Genomic DNA, 23,155 nt, shown 5'->3' on the forward strand with positions numbered 1-23,155 from the left:
CTTGCAGCCAAAAACCTCTGATCTCGCTTTTGATGATGTAAGGTTGGGCATTCAGACCTTGCTTCACCTGCTTTACACCAAATATAGTCGGACATTCACACCTTCTTGCAGCCGAACACTTCCGCTCCACCTTTTAGTTTTCCATGGGGCATTCACACCTTTATTTTCACCGCATTTTATAGAAAACACCACAGGAACACCGTATTGAGGCTTTGTTCTGACCGCTCATTCGGTGTCGCGTTTCTTTCAAGCAATTATCCTGGTTAGCCCGCACTCGGCTCGCTCCCAGAGCCGTGTTAAAGACTGCTTCGCATTCACTCTCTTTTCTCAGCAGACTAAAAGAAAGTTTCATCTGGGGCTCCCTGAAGTTTCCATCCTGCACCGCTGTTTGCTTTTTCACAAGAGCAGAGGAGAGCGCACCGTTCCCAGCGGCACTGCAGTACCGGGTCGATGCTTGGAGTGAACGGAGCAAGCTCCTTTTTCAACTCCTATTGATAAAAATCAATTTAATATGTAGTCCTTGCATAGACATATCACATATTAAACTGATAAGTACAGATACTACACTTGATCTTAGCCAAAAGGCCAAGAAGCGATATCTGTCCACTGGTTCACGTCCGAGGGCCCTTCCTGGCACAATGCGCACTTGTAGCGGTGTTCTTTTTATGGCCATAGTGTCACTTTGCACCTCCACCCACCCGCTGCACTGAGCACTCTTCAACCCTTTTAAATGGTATAACTTTACACTACCGCACGCTCCAGCGAGCACCATTCAAGCAACATCGGCACAGTCGCAACAAGTAAGGCGACTCTACTCAGAGAAGTCACTCTGCACAGTAACAAGATTTCTTTTGCACGGACAGAAAGGGCTTCACCCGCAAAGGTAAAGCCTGCCAAAAATAGAAACAATTCATTAGTGCTGCTCTCCACGGAAGTCTTTAGTAAAAGGCGAAAGACTTGTACATTATGAAGAGAAACCAGAGTACGATTATCCATCACTGCGGGAGCAGGGCATCAGGCTAGTTGGCATAGCCACCTTCCCCATGGTGAGCTTTGCTTGGTTGAGACGCTTGCTCCCCCCCCTTGCTCCTCGGCTGACCAAGTAGGAACAATCGGGCCCTATTCGATGGCTGCCTTGTCTTTTACTCTGTGCAAAAGACAAGGCAGCCACAAACAACACGGGAACACCGTATTGAGGCTTTGTTCTGACCGCTCATTCGGTGTCGCGTTTCTTTCAAGCAATTCTCCCGGTTAGCCCGCACTCAGCTCGCTCCCAGAGCCGTGTTAAAGTCTGCTTTGCATTCACTCTCTTTTCTCAGCAGATTAAAAGAAAGTTTCATCTTGGGCTCCCTGAAACTTCCATCCTGCACCGCTGTTTGCTTTTTCACAAGAGCAGAGGAGAGCGCACCGTTCCCAGCGGCACTGCAGTACCGGGTCGATGCTTGGAGTGAACGGAGCAAGCTCAGACATTAAACTGATAAGAACAGATACTACACTTGATCTTAGCCAAAAGGCCGAGAAGCGATAACTGTCCACTGGTTCACGTCCGAGGGCCCTTCCTGGCACAATGCGCACTTGTAGCGGTGTTCTTTTTATGGCCATAGTGTCACTTTGCACCTCCGCCCACCCGCTGCACTGAGCACTCTTCAGCCCTTTTAAATGGTATAACTTTACACTACCGCACGCTCCAGCGAGCACCATTCAAGCAACAACTTTGCACTCCAGCTTCGAACATCGGCACAGTCGCAACAAGTAAGGCGACTCTACTCAGAGAAGTCACTCTGCACAGTAACAAGATTTCTTTTGCACAGACAGAAAGGGCTTCATCCGCAAAGGTAAAGCCTGCCAAAAATAGAAACAACTCATTAGTGCTGCTCAACGTTGTACTTTGCAGTAAAAGAAAGAGCAAATCTAAAGATTCAGGAATCCGAGAATAAGCTTACTTCCATGAGTTCTTCACGATTTCGGATTTTGCTATAAAATGAATTCCTTCACTCAAACTAAATTAAAACTGCTAAACCGCTAATCTGTTACATGCAAGGCAGATGTCAAATTCACCGAAATAGGATCTAAGGGTATTTGGCCAATCGAGCTGTAGCAGCTTCGGTAAAAGAGTATAAGTTGAAGATTTTGTGAATAAAGGTGTGCGCACACATAGTGAGTTGTAGGAAAATAGGCAGGGAGCAATGCCGGCTGGGGTATAGGTTCTTGTATGTTGTCTGACTGTTTGATTTGAATGTGTTGTGTAAGTGTCCTGTTGAATGTTACATGTTTGGGCTTTGACACGCTTCACTGTGGTTGTTAACTGTGTGGTGTGTCCTGAAATGTTATATGTTTGGGCTGTGTGACATGCTTAATGCTTTTCAGTAGCAACCCACTTATTCATATATAGCAACTGACAACATAAGAAGTCCGGACATACTTTGATAGTAGTTGTAGAAGTATCCTTATTGATAATAGATAAACTAATTCATAGTGATAGAACAGTAGATGAACAGGTGCCTGCACATGTCTCATGAAAATAAAATGGGTGTATGATTGCTGACGGCAGAGCAATACTGCCAAACTTCTTGTGGCAAACTTGATTCAGTGTCTTGACGTGTATACGCTGTTTCGCTGACTTGTCACAAGAAACAAAGTGTGTTTGATAAGATCCGAACATTTTATTACGGGAGGATCAGTATGTATGGATTCTGATGTGACTGATAAACCCATTCGTATCTTAAGCATAATCTAATACGTGAGACAACGCCCTGGCACACAATCAAAAAAAAAAAAAGAGAGAGCGGTTTTGTGTCCCCACAGTCCATAATGTAGAAAAGAGAGAAAAAAGCCTTTCTGATTTGTTGTGTGTGCTCACAGTGCAGAGTGTAGAGAAAAGAGAGAAAAGAAAGCCGTTTTGGTGTCACGGGTGTTGTGACTTACACACACACATTTCTGAATTGAGAAAGGAAATTATTTTAGAGGAAGCACTAGAGTTTAGATCCCACATTTGTTGATAGGCATTCATTTCATTTTTCTTTTAATCAGTTTTAAAGTGAATACTAACTGAGAAATGAAAAAGGTGAAGAGTTTAGAAGCTTGGTTCAAGAGCAAAACTTGGTTTATGATCAGCTGAGTCTCTAAACAGAACAGCAAAGGGCTTCATCGAACATTTAAAAAAGATTCAGATTGTTAGAATATCCAGAATTTATAGGAATGGTGGTGATTACTCTTATTTTCTAGAATGGAAATAACTGCACCATGTCTGTTTTATGAATTTAAGGGGCTAAAAAGTTTTGTTCTCGTTTTTCTATGATTAACCGAATGTATGTGAGAGTCCAAACAGACAGAAGGGTTACGGCCGAGCGCTGGACCTTCCAAAAAAGATGAGACAGGCTGGACCCGTGCCATACTAGTTAAGGCCTGTCTGTGGATAACAGGTTCTTTAAACTCTCACACACACAAACTCACACACGTTCGCACACATACACCCATACACACACACATTCTTGAACTTGCTGCAAGATTAAACCTTTGCATTAACTGACTCCAGCAACTCTGAGTCTCATTGAGAGACTTTTCTCAACAATTGGGTCCTCAAACCAGATCTCAACGTTTTTTCCGCTGTCCAGGGTCGGAGCTGAAACCGTGCACGGGGGAGTCCAGTACTCCTAATGAAAGACGCCCTGCTGAATTGCGGTAATTAGGGGCCAGTGTCCACTGAAAGGGGGGAAAAGGGACGAGATCGTACTTTTGAATCAATGGCCAGAAGCCATTGGCAGTGCAGGCATCAACAATAATGGTGTTATTTCACCCATTAACACTTAAGGTACCTCATGCAGTGGCTGTGATATGGTTACTTAACAAAATATCTTTACCAGACATCTCTCCTACATAACAGTTCTTCTTTCACAGCCACACCTTGTTGTCGAGAGATGTGCTACACTTAATCCATCCACACTGCTACCTACCCCACAGATGGAAAGCCTCATGATTGCATGTCAGAAATAACCATCAGTGTTTTACCCAGGCCAGACTTAACTGATATACGTTATGAAAATGCAGAAATAACTATATTTATTCAACAGATCAAGGAAAAAAACCCTGATGGCACAAATGCTACAGGATTTGCAGTAGTAACAGAAACTGAAGTTTTCTTAAAACAACCACTACCAAAAAATTACTCTGTTCAAGCAGTCGAATTGGTAGCTTTAACTGAAGCTTGTAAATTAAATAACAAAAAGGTTGTTAACGTTTACACTGACAGTCAGTATGCCTTCTCAACTGTACATGTGTTAACACAGCATTGGAAAAACAGGTATGTTGACATCCACAGCTAAATGTATAAACTACAAATATTTTAGCATTATTAGATGTTATTCAATTGCCATCTACAATAGACTCGTATGAATGACCGGAAGGAAAACCATACTGCCAAAGAATTTGTTTAAATATGCTGCAGTATTGAGCCACGGACCATGTCATGTCTCAACAGGAGGGATGGAAGCAATAATGAACCAGGTTTTTACAGCATATGGTTTTACTAATTATTAAAAAAAATTTTTTAGAATAAATAAATGAATAAAGTTTTGTCTAGCAGGTCAAATATGTGCAAAATACATTCCACAGGGCAATCTAAGACCAAAACGAAGATAATTCCCTAAGCCAGTGTATCTTTTTCAACATATTTGTTTGGATTTCATTATTTCATTATTTTGTAGATTTCATTGAACTAAATTAATGTTAAGGGAAACGATTCTGCTCAGTGACAACAGAGGTTTTTACCAAATGGTCTGAAATATTTCCACGTGCACAAGCAGATGCACTCTCAGTAGCAAAATCACGCGTAAAATAACTCATTTCTAGATTTGAAATTCCTGAAAAGATCTTCAGTGATAATTTGACACACTTTGTAAACAATGTCATCTCACTGATGGCAAAGAACTTAAAATAGACCTTAGAAACCACTGTGATATAGAAGGTTTCGCTAACACATTGGAATTGTTTTACTATTTACATATGCATGTGCAGTGAAGAATTGCTTGCTGCTGATAAATGCAAAGAAGAACAGCTTACACATAAATGCTCACATATAGGCTGCTGAATGCAATGAAGACCTGCTTATCCAGTAAAGTTCAATGTCAATGTGTAATATTCAATTAGGATTTGCAAAACAGTGAAGTGAAACAATGAATGGGTCCATAGTCGGTATGAGAAGACTACAGGAATATTTACCTGGGTGTACGTTCAAACAGAGATGAGAAAATTGCGATAAATTATTGTTTGTTTGTTTGTTAGTATGTATATGAATGTTATGTGTATAAACTGTGTTGAGTTGTAGTTACTCAGTAGTGTCTCAGTGAAACAACCGATGGGGGAAGCCTTGCGGTGACAACAAAAGCAGTGTTTTACTGATCAGTCAAGTTGCTCCAGTGTACTCCATACAAACTGGTTGGCTACTGAAGGGATAGAAAATGGGGAATACTTGTTTTAAAGCAAACAAGGAATTAGATGGGAAAAATACATGTTTTAACGGGACCCAGACAATATTAAATACTCAGACAGATGGGAGAAGAAGTGTAGTTTTGTAGGAAATCACAAAATTATTACATAAAATTAGTGAAATCAATTGAAGAATGCCTTTCTGAAGAGCTGTTTACCACAGATCAGCAGCTTTGCGACCAAGCACATTGTAGATCGCTTTACTGACAAAATGATCTAGTTTAATGGATTGGTTTAGACATGCATAACAGCATTTTAAGAACAAAGAGAGAAACAAAAAGGGACAACGCTTCATGGTGGAAGGTGATGTATAAATAACTGTGTATATGATGAAGGAGAGACCATTTGAGCAGCACAGCCATTTCGCAGCACAGGGACAGCAGTCCAAGTTAAAGGATCTCCCACGTGGTATCACCTGTCACACTGTGTCAAGGCATCAAAAGAAGAAAAAATCCCCAAACTCAAGGACAAAGAGACGAAGACTCCGGTGAACGAAGAGAGAGGACTTACAAACCAGAAATACAAAAGGATGCTCGATATCAAGATCCAGAAGAAGAGGCTAACAATGCCACGAACACTTACGATGCTGGGAATGATGCCAGCAATGAACAGAGAAGAAGATTCAGTGTCATCAATCTGCAACACGTGCCTCTAATGAGGGGGTGAATATAGAATCCTCAACGATTACAACGTCTCTGGGAACTGTGACAACAACAAGGTTTAAACCATTTTGATATATATTGTAACCTATTGGCTAAGGAATAGTGCTGAAAATGAGGTAAATCTAATCCACCACTGTCCTTGGTCTTCTGTAGGGTTTTTAAACTAATACGTGGTGGTTTGTTTTTCCACAGAAATTTGGAGATGCATGAATCTAGTGACTTAAACCAAGTAGCAGATGGTTTTATGGGGATCATTGAGAACAAATAGTTAACTTTTGGTAGTATCATCATTTTAATGGTTGTAACTCTCCCCATAAGTGATATAGGTAAGGACTTCCAACGAGAGAGATCGTCCTCTACTCTCTTTAATAATTGCACATAATTTAGCTTTGTTAGCTCTGAGAGCCTGGAGGAAATGTTTATGCCTAAATATCTAATATTTCCTGACTGTAAAGTGATCGCAGGTATATTCTGGACCCTACAGTTAATGGGCAGAACTGTGGTCTTAGACCAGTTGATAGAGTAGTCAGAAAGTGCCGAGAATTTATTTATGAGTGTGATCGTGTGAGTGAGAGACGTCTCTGAGTTCTGAAGGAAAAATAATACATCATCAGCATAAAGACTTATTTTATGCTCAATATTTTGGGGTTGGATGCCTTTAATATTTCTATCTTGTCTGATAGCAGCTGCTAAAGGTTTGATGAAAATAGCAAAAAGTGAGGGAGAAAGTGAGCAACCCTGTCTTGTACCTCTCTGCAGACTGAAGCTTGGAGAAGTTTGATCATTTGTCCTGACACTTGCATTTGGGGAGCTATATAATATCCTTATCCAGTTGATGAAGTGTGACCCAAACCCGAATTTGTTTTATGCTGCGAATAAAAATTTCCAGTTCACTCCATTAAATGCTTTTTCTGCATCTAGAGAGTCGATTGTGGTTTCCAAGTTGCTGATGGTAGAATAGTCTATGAGATTAATGATCCGGTTTGTGAACGGACCGTTGTGCCTACTGCTCTTCAGCCTGTCAAATGAAACGTAGAATTTAAAACGTGACAAATGAACGAAGACCCAAGGAGTTGAGTCGTAAACTAATCAATACTGTTTCCTGTGCGAGGACCCGTCAGTCGAGGAGTTGAGTCATGAACGAATCAATACTGTTTCCTGTCCTGCTGACTGAGCTTATGAAGCTGCCGCCTGCCATGTGGTGAGGAAGGGTACTGCATGAAAATGAACGAATCACTCACTGAGACAACTCGTTACTCCCGAGTCATATAAAAAATTTGTTCATATCGAACGAATCGCTCACGAACGACACATCACTATCTATTTGACGAGTTATGCATGAATTCGGATTTTTCAATAAAATTAATTCCTTCTCTCAAACCAAGTTCAAACTGCTTTGTCCTTCATATTTATCTACTTCTAATCTAATTTCAACAATAAACAACCCCACATCATATTTGCTCTTCGCCCAAAGATCATTGGGCACTTCAGCCAACATGGGTATCGAAGACAAATCTTTTTCAGATTAAAAACATGCTTCAAAATGTGATTCTGTGGTAGGAATTAATTCCACAGTTCTTTGACAATGCATTGTACTCAAAAATGTTTTTTTGTATGCTGACAATCGTTCAGAAAACATCAAATTTGGATCAGCAGGTGAAACGGTCCAATCTGTTTCTTTCTGACATGTAGCAACAAACTCTCCCACACCTTGTCAATGCTAGTGTGTAGGTTTGGCCAAGGAAATGTGAGGGCGAGTACCACAAACATTAAAAAAATCGAATTGCTCTGGAGTGAGCGACACAGCCAATAAAGTAGGCGCACATATTTTTTCACTTCTTCTCATAGTCATTGTCAGGCCCCAAAGAAATGTGTGATGTGCAGTGCAAATCAGCAGGTTGCATGAAATCAGAAAGGGGTGAAACTAACGCTTTTGCTTCTTCCACTAGTTGTTGTGAAAAAGGAGAGCTGGGAAGTTTCCACTCATAAGCATATGTAAGTGCAGATGAATCAAACTGCACTGCTGTGAAAACTTTGTCAGGCTGTAACATAACGTTAACACCCTCTGGTGTAGAAGTTAAAATAATGCCTAATTTACACATGAGATCACAGCCCATCAGGTTAATGGGACACAACTCTGATAACAAAAATGAGTGTTTGAAGGAGAGCCCATCGGGAGTGACACACGCAATGGGCGATGTCATTTTCTCCTTCACAACCTGGCCTGATGCAGACATAGAGTAAACGTGGTTTCCACTTAACTTTGGAGGACAATCAAACTCCCCTGACGTCACTACTGATGAACATAAGTTCCTATATTCTGAGAGAAATATCTTTGCTCTAGGACGGAAATAGCATGCAAAACTTTACTACGTGAATCACAGTCGGCAAGCGTTTCTTCACTACACAGAGCAGGAAAAATGTGTGAGTGTGTTTGTGCTATCACCCATTAGTGGAGGCTCCGCTGCCGCGTGACGTCCAGAACCTGCCTCCCACCCTCAGTCAGCCTTTTGCCCAATTTCATCACTTTTCAGCTGTGGACACAGCCACAGTAAAAACAAATATTCGGATCATAGCTCTGGCGTGGCCCATTTCGACCTCCTCTCCCACACGTCCACGTCTTCGACTTCGGCCTCGTCCTCTGTTTACACCAACTGCGTAATACATGGTCATGGCTGCCAAATGCAGCTCCTTTTCACACTTGTCCTATATCTTACGCGTCTCAACTTGGTTCTGAGCATGGCGAGCATATCGGCGAACGTCAGCCAAACGAGGACCCTCACACCATCCCACGTAAATGTTCTTTACTTCAGTGGCGACATCTGGCATGAGGCCTTTAATTATTGCATTGCATGCAATACTCTCCCATGGTCCTGATTCATTACCCAAATCCGTTGGTCTCTGATGACCGCTGTGCTTGCTGACTTCCTCAAGGATGCAGTGTACAAAATCATCAGTCCCTTCACCGGGTTTCTGTTTGCAGGTGTAAATGTGGGACATATTGATTTTGGTTGGAAATTGAGTGGTGATGGCTTGACACAGTCTTTGGATGGCTGCTTCATATTGAGCGTTATCATTATGTCCTCGTTCACTGTTGGTAGGTCGCAAATCCAGTTGTCGCATACTGGCCTCTATTTTGCAGAGGTCAGTCAGTTTGAACTTTTTTGCCAATATGCGACGCAATTCAACCTCGGTCGGGCAGAATTGTGCGCAGAAATCTCGCAACTCGTCAGCAAAATGGGGTCCAGAAATCTCTGGATCTGGTAAGCATTGTTATGCTTCCATGATGTCAGTCTCAGTCCAGGGTCGATAAACCAGTAATGGTCCAGTGGGAACTGCAACTTTAACCATAGGCATGGTTTGAATCTGGTTTTGTTTTTTCTCACGTTTAGATCTCTGAAGTCCAGATTGTGGGTAAAGGATTTTTGCCACTTGCGTTAAAAGTTCTTGGGCAGGTACGCTGGAGAACCAAACGTCTTCCTTTTCCTCATCATCAGACCTATGTAACTGATGTTGTGAGGATGATGGAATTTCTTCCCGAGGGAGGATGGAACAAGTCCCTTCTTCCCGAGAGCCAGAGGCTTGTGGCAGGGCTGGCTGTTGTTGTTGCAGGCGTCGTGGAGGGCAGGAGTCCAGGTCTGGATCCGGCACAGCGAGAGCGCTCAGGGTGGGGTAAAGAGGTGCAGAAGGAGAAAAAGTGTTATCAGTGGAATATGGTGGTGGTTTAAAAGAAGATTCAGTCTTAATCAGAGCTGAATTATCTTTTCGTCTACATACTAAATTATTATCATCATTCCGTCATGGCATTTGTTTAACATTTTCCTTTCTTTCTCTTAATACACTTTATTTTTTCCAACATTCTATACCTTTCTTACTTCTTATTTAAACTTAATTTTCTTTTTTTTGCTTCATCTCTTTCTCATATTTGCAAAACTTTTCATCTAATTTTCTTATTTCTAACATACTAAAAGAACCTTCAGGTGGAAAACCTCTGGACCATATTTCTTTTTCATTTCAACATGCTTAGGTCCCTCGGTAGGGTCAAAAGTCTGAGACCTACTGTTTCCCATTCTCAGACTTGGAATGGGGAAATACATTCCTTCACTCAAAGGACGTCTCCAATGAGGACCTTAATCTGTACTCACACTTCTTCGGAGTACTTCACACTTCTTCGGACTGCTTCAAAAGTTTCACTTACCCATGAAATCTCTGTCTCACTAATGACACAACCGGGAAACCCTCTTTTATTCAAATAAAAACTAAAAAGCAGTCCTATCGTCTCAGACTATCATATTTAAAAAATGATCCCAGCGCTGGTATTCAGGAAAAGGACCTTTCAGTCCTCTCTCTCAGAAAAGGCCTTGGAGGTATGAGGCTGGAACAGCTACTTCAGTCCAGGCTGGCCATGCACTGCGGTCCGGTCCAGAGACACCAGTCGAGGGATCCTGTTCGTGACGCCAAAATTGTGGACATTGAAGGGCTTGTTGAAGGTGTGAATGTCCGACCATAGTTGGTAAAAAGCGGGTAAGAAAAGGTTAAAATACCCGACTCTACACAATCAATAGCGGGAGCGGAGTTGTTCGGCTAAAAGAAGGTGTGAAAGTCCGACCATGGTTTGTAAAAAGCGGGTAAGAAAAGGTTCGAATGCCAAAATATACACCATCAAAAGCGGAAGCCGAGGTGTTCGGCTGCAAGTAGGTGTGAATGTCAGATCATAATTTGCAAAAAGCTGATGAGAAAGGTGTGACTGACCGACAATAATTGCTGAAAAATGTGTGCATGTAAGAATGCCGGACCATTCATCATCAAAAGCGGGAGAAGAGGTGTTCCGCTGTAAGATGGTGCGAATGTCCGACCATAGTTGGTAAAAAGCGGGTAAGAAAAGGTTCGAATGCCCGAATATATACCATCAAAAGCGGAAGCGGAGGTGTTCGGCTGCAAGAAGGTGTGAACGTCCGACCAAAGTTTGTAAAAAGCAGTTAAGAAAAGGTTCGAATATCCAACCAAACATAATCAAAAGTGGGAGCAGAGCTGTTCGACTGCAAGTAGGTGTGAATGTCCACCCATAATTCCTGAAAAATGGGTAAGAAAAGGTGCGAATGCCAAACCATACATCATCAAAAGAAGAAGTGGATGTGTTCTGCTACAAGAAGGTTTGAATGTCCGACCATAGTTTGTAAAAAGTGGGTAAGAAAAAGTTCGAATGCCCGAACATACACCATCAAAAGAGGGAGCGGAGGTGTTCCGCTGTAAGACGGTGTGAATGTCCGACCATAATTGGTAAAAAGCGGGTAAGAAAAGGTTAAAATACCCGACTGTACACAATCAATAGCGGGACCGGAGTAGTTCGGCTACAAGAAGGTGTGAAAGTCTGACCATGGTTTGTAAAACGCGGGTAAGACAAGGTGCGAATGCCCGACAATGTATGTTCAAAAGAGGGAGCGAAGGTGTTCAGCTGCAAGGTCTGAATTTCCAACCATAATTTGTAAACACCGTTGAAGAAAAGCCTCGAAAGCCCGACTATACACCATCAAAAGCGGGAGCAGAGATGTTCAGCTGCAAGACGGTCTGAATGTCCACCAATAATTACTGAAAAATGGGTAAGAAAAGGTGTGAATGCCCAACTATACATCATCAAAAGCAGAAGTGGATGTTTTCGGCCACAAGAAGGTTTGAATGTCCGACCATAGTTTGTAAAAGGCGGGTAAGAAAAGGTTCCAATGCCCGAACATACACAATCAAAAGAGGGAGCGGAGGTGTTTCGCTGCAAGAAGGTGTGAATGTCCGAGCATAGTTTGTAAAAAGTGGGTAAGAAAAGGTTAAAATACCCGACTGTACACAATCAATAGCGGGAGTGGAGTTGTTTGGCTACTAAAAGGTGTGAAAGTCCGACCATACACCATCCAAAGCAGGACTGGATGTGTTCGGCTACAAGAAGGTTTGAATGTCCGAACATAGTTTGTAAAAAGCGGGTAAGAAAAGGTTCGAATGCCCAAATATACACCATCAAAAGAGGGAGCGGAGGTGTTCCGCCACAAGAAGGTGTGAATGTCCGACCGTAGTTGGTAAAAAGTGGGTAAGAAAAGGTTAAAATACCCGACTGTACACAATCAATAGCGGGAGCGAATGTGTTCGGCTACAAGAAGGTGTGAAAGTCCGACCATGTTTTGTAAATAGCGGGTAAGAAAAGGTGCGAATGCCCGATAATGTATGATCAAAAGAGGGAGCGGAGGTTTTCGGCTAAAAGAAGGTCTGAATGTCCAACCATAATTTGTAAAAACCGGGGAAGAAAAGGCTCGAAAGCCCGACTATACACCATCAAAAGCGGGAGCAGAGGGGTTCAGCTGCAAGAAGGTCTGAATGTCCATCAATAATATCTAGAAAACATGAAAGAAAATTTTCGAATATCAAACCACACATGATCATAAGTGGGAGTTGAGGTGTTTAGCTGCAAGAAGGTGTGAATGTCCACGCATAATTCCTCAAAAATGTGTAAAAAAAAAAGGTGCGAATGCCCAACCATACATCATCAAAAGCAGCACTGGATGTGTTCGGCTACAAGAAGGTTTGAATGTCCGAGCATAGTTTGTAAAAAGCGGGTAAGAAAAGGTTCGAATGCCCGAACATACACCATCAAAAGAGGGAGCGGATGTGTTCCGCCATAAGAAGGTGTGAATGTCCGACCGTAGTTGGTAAAAACCGGGTAAGAAAAGGTTAAAATGGCCGACTGTACACAATCAATAGCGGGAAGGGATGTGTTCGGCTAAAATAAGGTGTGAAAGTCCGACCATGTTTTGTAAAAAGCGGTGAAGAAAAGGTGCGAATGCCCGACAATGTATGATCAAAAGAGGGAGCGGAGGTTTTCGGCTGCAAGAAGGTCTGAATGTCCAACCATAATTTTTAAAAACCGGGGAAGAAAAGTCTCGGAAGCCCGACTATACACCATCAAAAGCGGGAGCAGAGGTGTTCAGCTGCAAGAAGGTCTCAATGTCCATCAATAATTGCTAAAAAACATGAAAGAAAATTTTCGAATATCAAACCGCACATGATCATATGCGGGAGAGGAGGTGTTCAGCTGCAAGAAGGTGTGAATGTCCACCCATAATTCCTCAAAAATGGGTAAAAAAAGGTGCGAGTGTGATAAAACATCAAAAGCAGGTGTGAATGTCAGATCATAATTTGCAAAAACCTAATGAGAAATGGTGAGAATGCCCGACTATACACCATCAAATGCGGGAGCGGAGGTGTTCGGCTGTGAGTAGGTGTGAATGTCCGACCATACTTGCTGAAAAATATGACAAAGCAGTTTTCACTTGGTTCTAGTGAAGGAATTCATTTTATATCAAAATCCGAAATTGTGTAGAACTCGTGGAAATAAGTTTATTCTCGGATTCCTAAAGGTTTAGTGTTGTTCTTTGGTATACTGCAAAGTAATACTTTCTATTTTGTTGAAACCGATTCAGACATGGATAAATATCAAGGACAAAGCAGTTTTAACTTGGTTTGAGTGAAGGAATTAATTTTATATCAAATTCCGAAATTGTGTAGAACTCGTCAATCGACGCTTATTCTCGGATTCCTGAAAAGGTTTAGAGTTGTTCTTTCCTATCCTGCAAAGTACAACGTTCTTTTTTTGTTTAAAGCTATTTAGACATGGATAAATATGAAGGACAAAGCAGTTCCTTCTGTGGGTACAGTAGCTCCCGGAATATGGTGACTGCAGGCCCTGAGCCTGGTGGACATAAGGCCCTCTTGCCCTGTGTTGGGTCCCAGGTTGCGGGGATGCCTATTGCAGCCAGTCTCTGGCTGCCCTCTCCGGGGTGGGAGGGACCAGGCGGATGAATTGATTATTCTGCTAGTTTATATATTTTAAACATAAACAATAAACATTTATAAAACTTCCCTTGGCAAGGCAAATCTGTTTGGCATAAAAGGTATTCAGACTACAATTCTGCTGCCATAATGCACAACTCTGGATTTTGATATAAAATGAATTCCTTCACTCAAACCAAGTTAAAACTGCTTTGTCCTTGATATTTATCCATGTCTGAATAGGTTTCAACAAAAAAGAACGTTGTACTTTGCAGGATAGGAAAGAACAACTCTAAACCTTTTCAGGAATCCGAGAATAAGCTTCTTTTCACGAGTTCTACACAATTCCGGATTTTGATATAAAATGAATTCCTTCACTCAAACCAAGTTAAAACTGCTTTGTCCTTCATATTTATCCATGTCTGAATCGGTTTCAACGAAATAGAAAGTATTACTTTGCAGTATACCAAAGAACAACACTAAACCTTTAGTAATCCGAGAATAAACTTATTTCCACGAGTTCTACACAATTTCGGACTTTGATATAAAATGAATTCCTTCACTCAAACCAAGTGAAAACTGCTTTGTCATATTTTTCAGCAAGTATGGTCGGACATTCACACCTACTCACACAGCCGAACACCTCCGCTCCCGCATTTGATGGTGTATAGTCGGGCATTCTCACCATTTCTCATCAGGTTTTTGCAAATTATGATCTGACATTCAAACCTGCTTTTGATGTTGTATGGTTGGGCATTCGCACCTTTTTTTACCCATTTTTCAGGAATTATGGGTGGACATTCACACCATCTTGCAGCTGAACACCTCCTCTCCCGCTTTTGATGGTGTATAGTTGGGCTTTCGAGTCTTTTCTTCCCCGGTTTTTACAAATTATGGTTGGACATTCAGACCTTCTTGCAGCCGAAAACCTCCGCTCCCTCTTTTGATCATACATTGTCGGGCATTCGCACCTTTTCTTACCCGCTATTTATAAAACATGGTCGGACTTTCACACCTTCTTGTAGCCGAACACATTCGCTCCCGCTATTGATTGTGTACAGTTGGGTATTTTAACCTTTTCTTCCCCACTTTTTACCAACTACGGTCGGACATTCACACCTTCTTATGGCGGAACACCTCCGCTCCCTCTTTTGATGGTGTATGTTCGGGCATTCGAACCTTTTCTTACCCGCTTTTTACAAAGTATGCTCGGACATTCAAACCTTCTTGTAGCCGAACACATCCAGTCCTGGTTTTGATGATGTATGGTTGGGCATTCGCACCTTTTTTTTTACCCATTTTTGAGGAATTATGGGTGGACATTCACACCTCCTTGCAGCTGAACACCTCCTCTCCCACTTATGATCATGTGCGGTTGGATATTCGAACATTTTTTTTCATGTTTTCTAGCAATTATTGATGGACATTCAGACCTTCTTGCAGCTGAAAACCTCCGCTCCCGCTTTTGATGGTGTATAGTCGGGCTTCCGAGCCTTTTCTTCCCCGGTTTTTACAAATTATGGTTGGAAATTTAGACCTTCTTGCAGCCGAAAACCTCCGTTCCCTCTTTTGATCATACATTGTCCGGCATTCGCACCTTTTCTTACCCGCTTTTTACAAACCATGGTATTACTTTCACACCTTTTAGTAGCCAAACAACTCCGCTCCCGCTATTGATTGTGTACAGTCGGGTATTTTAACCTTTTCTTACCCGCTTTTTACCAATTATGGTCGGACATTAACACCTTCTTATGGCGGAACACCTCCGCTCCCTGTTTTGATCATTTATGGTCTGGCAATACTACCTTTTCTTACCCGTTTTTGAGTTATTATGGCTGGACATTCACAGCTTCTTGCAGCCGAACACCTCTTCTCCCGCTTTTGATGATGAATGGTCCGGCATTCTTACCTTTTCTAACACATTTTTCAGCAATTATTGTCGGTCATTCACACCTTTCTCATCAGCTTTTTGCAAATTATGATCTGACATTCACACCTACTTGCAGCCGAACACCTCGGCTTCCGCTTTTGATGGTGTATATTTTGGCATTCGAACCTTTTCTTACCCGCTTTTTACAAACCATGGTCGGACTTTCACACCTTCTTTTAGCCGAACAACTCCGCTCCCGCTATTGATTGTGTAGAGTCGGGTATTTCAACCTTTTCTTACCCGCTTTTTACCAACTATGGTCGGACATTCACACCTTCTTGCAGCGAAACACCTCCGCTCCCTCTTTTGATTGTGTATGTTCGGGCATTCGAACCTTTTCTTACCCGCCTTTTACAAACTATGGTCGGACATTCAAACCTTCTTGTGGCCAAACACATCCACTTCTGCTTGTGATGATGTATAGTTGGGCATTCACACCTTTTCTTACCCATTTTTCAGTAATTATTGGTGGACATTCAGACCTTTTTGCAGCTGAACACCTCCGCTTTTGATGGTGTATAGTCGGGGTTTCGAGCCTTTTCTTCAACGGTGTTTACAAATTATGGTTGGAAATTCAGACCTTGCAGCCGAACAACTCCGCTCCCTCTTTTGATCATACATTGTCGGGCATTCGCACCCTGTCTTACCCGCGTTTTACAAACTATGGTCGGACTTTCACACCTTCTTGTAGCCGAACAACTCCGCTCCCGCTATTGATTGTGTACAGTCGGGTTTTTTAACCTTTTCTTACCCGCTTTTTACCAACTATGGTCGGACATTCGCAGCATCTTACAGCGGAACACCTCCGCTCCCTCTTTTGATGGTGTATGTTCGGGCATTCGAACTTTTTCTTACCCACTTTTTACAAACTATGGTCGGACATTCAAACCTTCTTGTGGCCGAACACATCCACTTCTGCTTTTGATGATGTATAGTTGGGCATTCACACCTTTTCTTACCCATTTTTCAGTAATTATGAGTGGACATTCACACCTACTTGCAGTCGAACAGCTCTGCTCAAACTTTTGATTATGTTTGGTTGGATATTCGAACCTTTTCTTAACTGCTTTTTACAAACTTTGGTCGGACGTTCACACCTTCTTGCAGCCGAACACCTCCGCTTCCGCTTTTGATGGTATATAATCGGGCATTCGAACCTTTTCTTACCCGCTTTTTACAAACTATGGTCGGACATTCAAACCTTCCTGTAGCCGAAAACCTCCACTCCCTCTTTTGATCATACTTTGTCGGGCATTCGCACCTTTTCTTACCCGCTTTTTACAAACTATGCTCGGACATTCAAACCTTCTTGTAGCCGAACACATCCACTCCTGCTTTTGATGATGTATGGTATGGCATTCGAACCTACTTGTTGCCCGCTTTTCATTAATTATGGGTGGACATTCACACCTTGTCGCAGCCAAACACCTCCGCTCCCTGTTTTGATCATGTATGGTTGGACATTCGCACCTTTTCTCACCCGCTTTTTGCAAACTATGGTCGGCCATTCACAGCTTCCTCTCCACCACACTTGAATGGTGGGATATTCACACCCACTTGCATCCGAAGACCTCCGCCCCCACTTTTGTTGATATTTATATTCGCACCTTACCCGCTTTTGGCAAACTTTGGCCTTCTTGCAGCCAAAAACCTCTGATCTCACTTTTGATGATGTAAGGTTGGGCATTCAGACCTTGCTTCACCTGCTTTTCACCAAATATAGTCGGACATTCACACCTTCTTGCAGCCGAACACTTACGCTCCACCTTTTAGTTTTCTATGGGGCATTCACACCTTTTTTTTCACCGCATTTTATAAAAACACCACAGGAACACCGTATTGAGGCTTTGTTCTGACCGCTCATTCGGTGTCGCGTTTCTTTCAAGCAATTCTCCTGGTTAGCCCGCACTCGGCTCGCTCCCAGAGCCGTGTTAAAGTCTACTTCGCATTCACTCTCTTTTCTCAGCAGACTAAAAGAAACTTCCATCCTGCACCGCTGTTTGCTTTTTCACAAGAGCAGAGGAGAGTGCACCGTTCCCAGCGGCACTGCAGTACCGGGTCGATGCTTGGAGTGAACGGAGCAAGCTCCTTTTTCAACTCCTATTGATAAAAATCCATTTAATATGTAGTCCTTGCATAGACATATCACATATTACACTGATAAGTACAGATGGATTATGTGCAATTATTAAAGAGAGTGGAGGACGATCTCTCTCGTTGGAAGTCCTTACCTATATCACTTATGGGGAGAGTTACAACCATTAAAATGATGATACTACCAAAAGTTAACTATTTGTTCTCAATGATCCCCATAAAACCATCTGCTACTTGGTTTAAGTCACTAGATTCATGCATCTCCAAATTTCTGTGGAAAAACAAACCACCACGTATTAGTTTAAAAATGCTACAGAAAACCAAGGAAAGGGGTGGATTAGATTTACCTCATTTTCAGCACTATTCCTTAGCCAATAGGTTACAGTATATATCAAAATGGTTTAAACCTTGTTGTTGTCACAGTTCCCAGAGACGTTGTAATCGTTGAGGATTCTATATTCACCCCCTCATTAGAGGCACGTGTTGCAGATTGATGACACTGAATCTTCTTCTCTGTTCATTGCTGGCATCATTCCCAGCATCGTAAGTGTTCGTGGCATTGTTAGCCTCTTCTTCTGGATCTTGATATCGAGCATCCTTTTGTATTTCTGGTTTGTAAGTCCTCTCTCTTCGTTCACCGGAGTCTTCGTCTCTTTGTCCTTGAGTTTGGTGATTTTTTCTTCTTTTGATGCCTTGACACAGTGTGACAGGTGATACCACGTGGGAGATCCTTTAACTTGGACTGCTGTCCCTGTGCTGCGAAATGGCTGTGCTGCTCAAATGGTCTCTCCTTCATCATATACACAGTTATTTATACATCACCTTCCACCATGAAGCGTTGTCCCTTTTTGTTTCTCTCTTTGTTCTTAAAATGCTGTTATGCATGTCTAAACCAATCCATTAAACTAGATCATTTTGGCAGTAAAGCGATCTACAATGTGCTTGGTCGCAAAGCTGCTGATCTGTGGTAAACAGCTCTTCAGAAAGGCATTCTTCAATTGATTTCACTAATTTTATGTAATAATTTTGTGATTTCCTACAAAACTACACTTCTTCTCCCATCTGTCTGAGTATTTAATATTGTCTGGGTCCCGTTAAAACATGTATTTTTCCCATCTAATTCCTTGTTTGCTTTAAAACAAGTATTCCCCATTTTCTATCCCTTCAGTAGCCAACCAGTTTGTATGGAGTACACTGGAGCAACTTGACTGATCAGTAAAACACTGCTTTTGTTGTCACCGCAAGGCTTCCCCCGTCGGTTGTTTCACTGAGACACTACTGAGTAACTACAACTCAACACAGTTTATACACATAACATTCATATACATACTAACAAACAAACAAACAATAATTTATCGCAATTTTCTCATCTCTGTTTGAACGTACACCCAGGTAAATATTCCTGTAGTCTTCTCATACCGACTATGGACCCATTCATTGTTTAACTTCACTGTTTTGCAAATCCTAATTGAATATTACACATTGACATTGAACTTTACTGGATAAGCAGGTCTTCATTGCATTCAGCAGCCTATATGTGAGCATTTATGTGTAAGCTGTTCTTCTTTGCATTTATCAGCAGCAAGCAATTCTTCACTGCTCATGCATATGTAAATAGTAAAACAATTCCAATGTGTTAGCGAAACCTTCTATATCACAGTGGTTTCTAAGGTCTATTTTAAGTTCTTTGCCATCAGTGAGATGACATTGTTTACAAAGTGTGTCAAATTATCACTGAAGATCTTTTCAGGAATTTCAAATCTAGAAATGAGTTATTTTACGCGTGATTTTGCTACTGAGAGTGCATCTGCTTGTGCACATGGAAATATTTCAGACCATTTGGTAAAAACCTCTGTTGTCACTGAGCAGAATCGTTTCCCTTAACATTAATTTAGTTCAATGAAATCTACAAAATAATGAAATAATGAAATCCAAACAAATATGTTGAAAAAGATACACCGGCTTAGGGAATTATCTTCGTTTTGGTCTTAGATTGCCCTGTGGAATGTATTTTGCACATATTTGACCTGCTAGACAAAACTTTATTCATTTATTTATTCTAAAAAATTTTTTTTAATAATTAGTAAAACCATATGCTGTAAAAACCTGGTTCATTATTGCTTCCATCCCTCCTGTTGAGACATGACATGGTCCGTGGCTCAATACTGCAGCATATTTAAACAAATTCTTTGGCAGTATGGTTTTCCGTCCGGTCATTCATACGAGTCTATTGTAGATGGCAATTGAATAACATCTAATAATGCTAAAATATTTGTAGTTTATACATTTAGCTGTGGATGTCAACATACCTGTTTTTCCAATGCTGTGTTAACACATGTACAGTTGAGAAGGCATACTGACTGTCAGTGTAAACGTTAACAACCTTTTTGTTATTTAATTTACAAGCTTCAGTTAAAGCTACCAATTCGACTGCTTGAACAGAGTAATTTTTTGGTAGTGGTTGTTTTAAGAAAACTTCAGTTACTGTTACTACTGCAAATCCTGTAGCATTTGTGCCATCAGGGTTTTTTTCCTTGATCTGTTGAATAAATATAGTTATTTCTGCATTTTCATAACGTATATCAGTTAAGTCTGGCCTGGGTAAAACACTGATGGTTATTTCTGACATGCAATCATGAGGCTTTCCATCAGTGGGGTATGTAGCAGTGTGGATGGATTAAGTGTAGCACATCTCTCGACAACAAGGTGTGGCTGTGAAAGAAGAACTGTTATGTAGGAGAGATGTCTGGTAAAGATATTTTGTTAAGTAACCATATCACAGCCACTGCATGAGGTACCTTAAGTTTTAATGGGTGAAATAACACCATTATTGTTGATGCCTGCACTGCCAATGGCTTCTGGCCATTGATTCAAAAGTACGATCTCGTCTCTTTTTCCCCCTTTCAGTGGACACTGGCCCCTAATTACCGCAATTCAGCAGGGGGTCTTTCATTAGGAGTACTGGACTCCCCCGTGCACGGTTTCAGCTCCGACCCTGGACAGCGGAAAAAACGTTGAGATCTGGTTTGAGGACCCAATTGTTGAGAAAAGTCTCTCAATGAGACTCAGAGTTGCTGGAGTCAGTTAATGCAAAGGTTTAATCTTGCAGCAAGTTCAAGAATGTGTGTGTGTATGGGTGTATGTGTGCGAACGTGTGTGAGTTTGTGTGTGTGAGAGTTTAAAGAACCTGTTATCCACAGGCAGGTCTTAACTAGTATGGCACGGGTCCAGCCTGTCTCATCTTTTTTGGAAGGTCCAGCGCTCGGCCATAACCCTTCTGTCTGTTTGGACTCTCACATACATTCGGTTAATCATAGAAAAACGAGAACAAAACTTTTTAGCCCCTTAAATTCATAAAACAGACATGGTGCAGTTATTTCCATTCTAGAAAATAAGAGTAATCACCACCATTCCTATAAATTCTGGATATTCTAACAATCTGAATCTTTTTTAAATGTTCGATGAAGCCCTTTGCTGTTCTGTTTAGAGACTCAGCTGATCATAAACCAAGTTTTGCTCTTGAACCAAGCTTCTAAACTCTTCACCTTTTTCATTTCTCAGTTAGTATTCACTTTAAAACTGATTAAAAGAAAAATTAAATGAATGCCTATCAACAAATGTGGGATCTAAACTCTAGTGCTTCCTCTAAAATAATTTCCTTTCTCAATTCAGAAATGTGTGTGTGTAAGTCACAACACCCGTGACACCAAAACGGCTTTCTTTTCTCTCTTTTCTCTACACTCTGCACTGTGAGCACACACAACAAATCAGAAAGGCTTTTTTCTCTCTTTTCTACATTATGGACTGTGGGGACACAAAACCGCTCTCTCTTTTTTTTTTTTTGATTGTGTGCCAGGGCGTTGTCTCACGTATTAGATTATGCTTAAGATACGAATGGGTTTATCAGTCACATCAGAATCCATACATACTGATCCTCCCGTAATAAAATGGTCGGATCTTATCAAACACACTTTGTTTCTTGTGACAAGTCAGCGAAACAGCGCATACACGTCAAGACACTGAATCAAGTTTGCCACAAGAACTCATAAGTTTGGCAGTATTGCTCTGCCGTCAGCAATCATACACCCATTTTATTTTCATGAGACATGTGCAGGCACCTGTTCATCTACTGTTCTATCACTATGAATTAGTTTATCTATTATCAATAAGGATACTTCTACAACTACTATCAAAGTATGTCCGGACTTCTTATGTTGTCAGTTGCTATATATGAATAAGTGGGTTGCTACTGAAAAGCATTAAGCATGTCACACAGCCCAAACATAACATTTCAGGACACACCACACAGTTAACAACCACAGTGAAGCATGTCAAAGCCCAAACATGTAACATTCAACAGGACACTTACACAACACATTCAAATCAAACAGTCAGACAACATACAAGAACCTATACCCCAGCCGGCATTGCTCCCTGCCTATTTTCCTACAACTCACTATGTGTGCGCACACCTTTATTCACAAACTCTTCAACTTATACTCTTTTACCGAAGCTGCTACAGCTCGATTGGCCAAATACCCTTAGATTCTATTTCGGTGAATTTGACATCTGCCTTGCATGTAACAGATTAGCGGTTTAGCAGTTTTAATTTAGTTTGAGTGAAGGAATTCATTTTATAGCAAAATCCGAAATCGTGAAGAACTCATGGAAGTAAGCTTATTCTCGGATTCCTGAATCTTTAGATTTGCTCTTTCTTTTACTGCAAAGTACACCGTTGAGCAGCACTAATGAGTTGTTTCTATTTTTGGCAGGCTTTACCTTTGCGGATGAAGCCCTTTCTGTCTGTGCAAAAGAAATCTTGTTACTGTGCAGAGTGACTTCTCTGAGTAGAGTCGCCTTACTTGTTGCGACTGTGCCGATGTTCGAAGCTGGAGTGCAAAGTTGTTGCTTGAATGGTGCTCGCTGGAGCGTGCGGTAGTGTAAAGTTCTACCATTTAAAAGGGCTGAAGAGTGCTCAGTGCAGCGGGTGGGCGGAGGTGCGGAATGCGAAGTAGACTTTAACACGGCTCTGGGAGCGAGCCGAGTGCGGGCTAACCAGGAGAATTGCTTGAAAGAAACGCGACACCGAATGAGCGGTCAGAACAAAGCCTCAATACGGTGTTCCTGTGGTGTTTTTATAAAATGCGGTGAAAAAAAAGGTGTGAATGCCCCA

General features: G+C 41.6%; 2 non-coding genes and 2 pseudogenes across 2 annotated transcripts; all 4 read right to left on the reverse strand.

The window, feature by feature from the left end:
* Nucleotides 1–409: 409 nt before the first annotated feature.
* Nucleotides 410–597, reverse strand: LOC140275963 (U2 spliceosomal RNA). Its single transcript, XR_011908661.1, has one exon. It is a non-coding gene; the product is annotated as a U2 spliceosomal RNA (small nuclear RNA).
* Nucleotides 598–872: 275 nt separating this feature from the next.
* Nucleotides 873–986, reverse strand: LOC140276405 (U5 spliceosomal RNA). The gene has a single exon (XR_011909002.1). It is a non-coding gene; the product is annotated as a U5 spliceosomal RNA (small nuclear RNA).
* Nucleotides 987–1,397: 411 nt separating this feature from the next.
* Nucleotides 1,398–1,526, reverse strand: LOC140276248 (U2 spliceosomal RNA; annotated as a pseudogene).
* A 16,383-nt stretch (nt 1,527–17,909) lies between these two features.
* Nucleotides 17,910–18,086, reverse strand: LOC140276243 (U2 spliceosomal RNA; annotated as a pseudogene).
* Nucleotides 18,087–23,155: the final 5,069 nt, after the last annotated feature.

The sequence above is a fragment of the Leuresthes tenuis genome, unplaced genomic scaffold (assembly GCF_036924035.1).
Source record: "Leuresthes tenuis unplaced genomic scaffold, fLeuTen1.0.hap1 SCAF_18, whole genome shotgun sequence".
In the NCBI taxonomy this organism is placed as follows: Eukaryota; Metazoa; Chordata; class Actinopteri; order Atheriniformes; family Atherinopsidae; genus Leuresthes; species Leuresthes tenuis.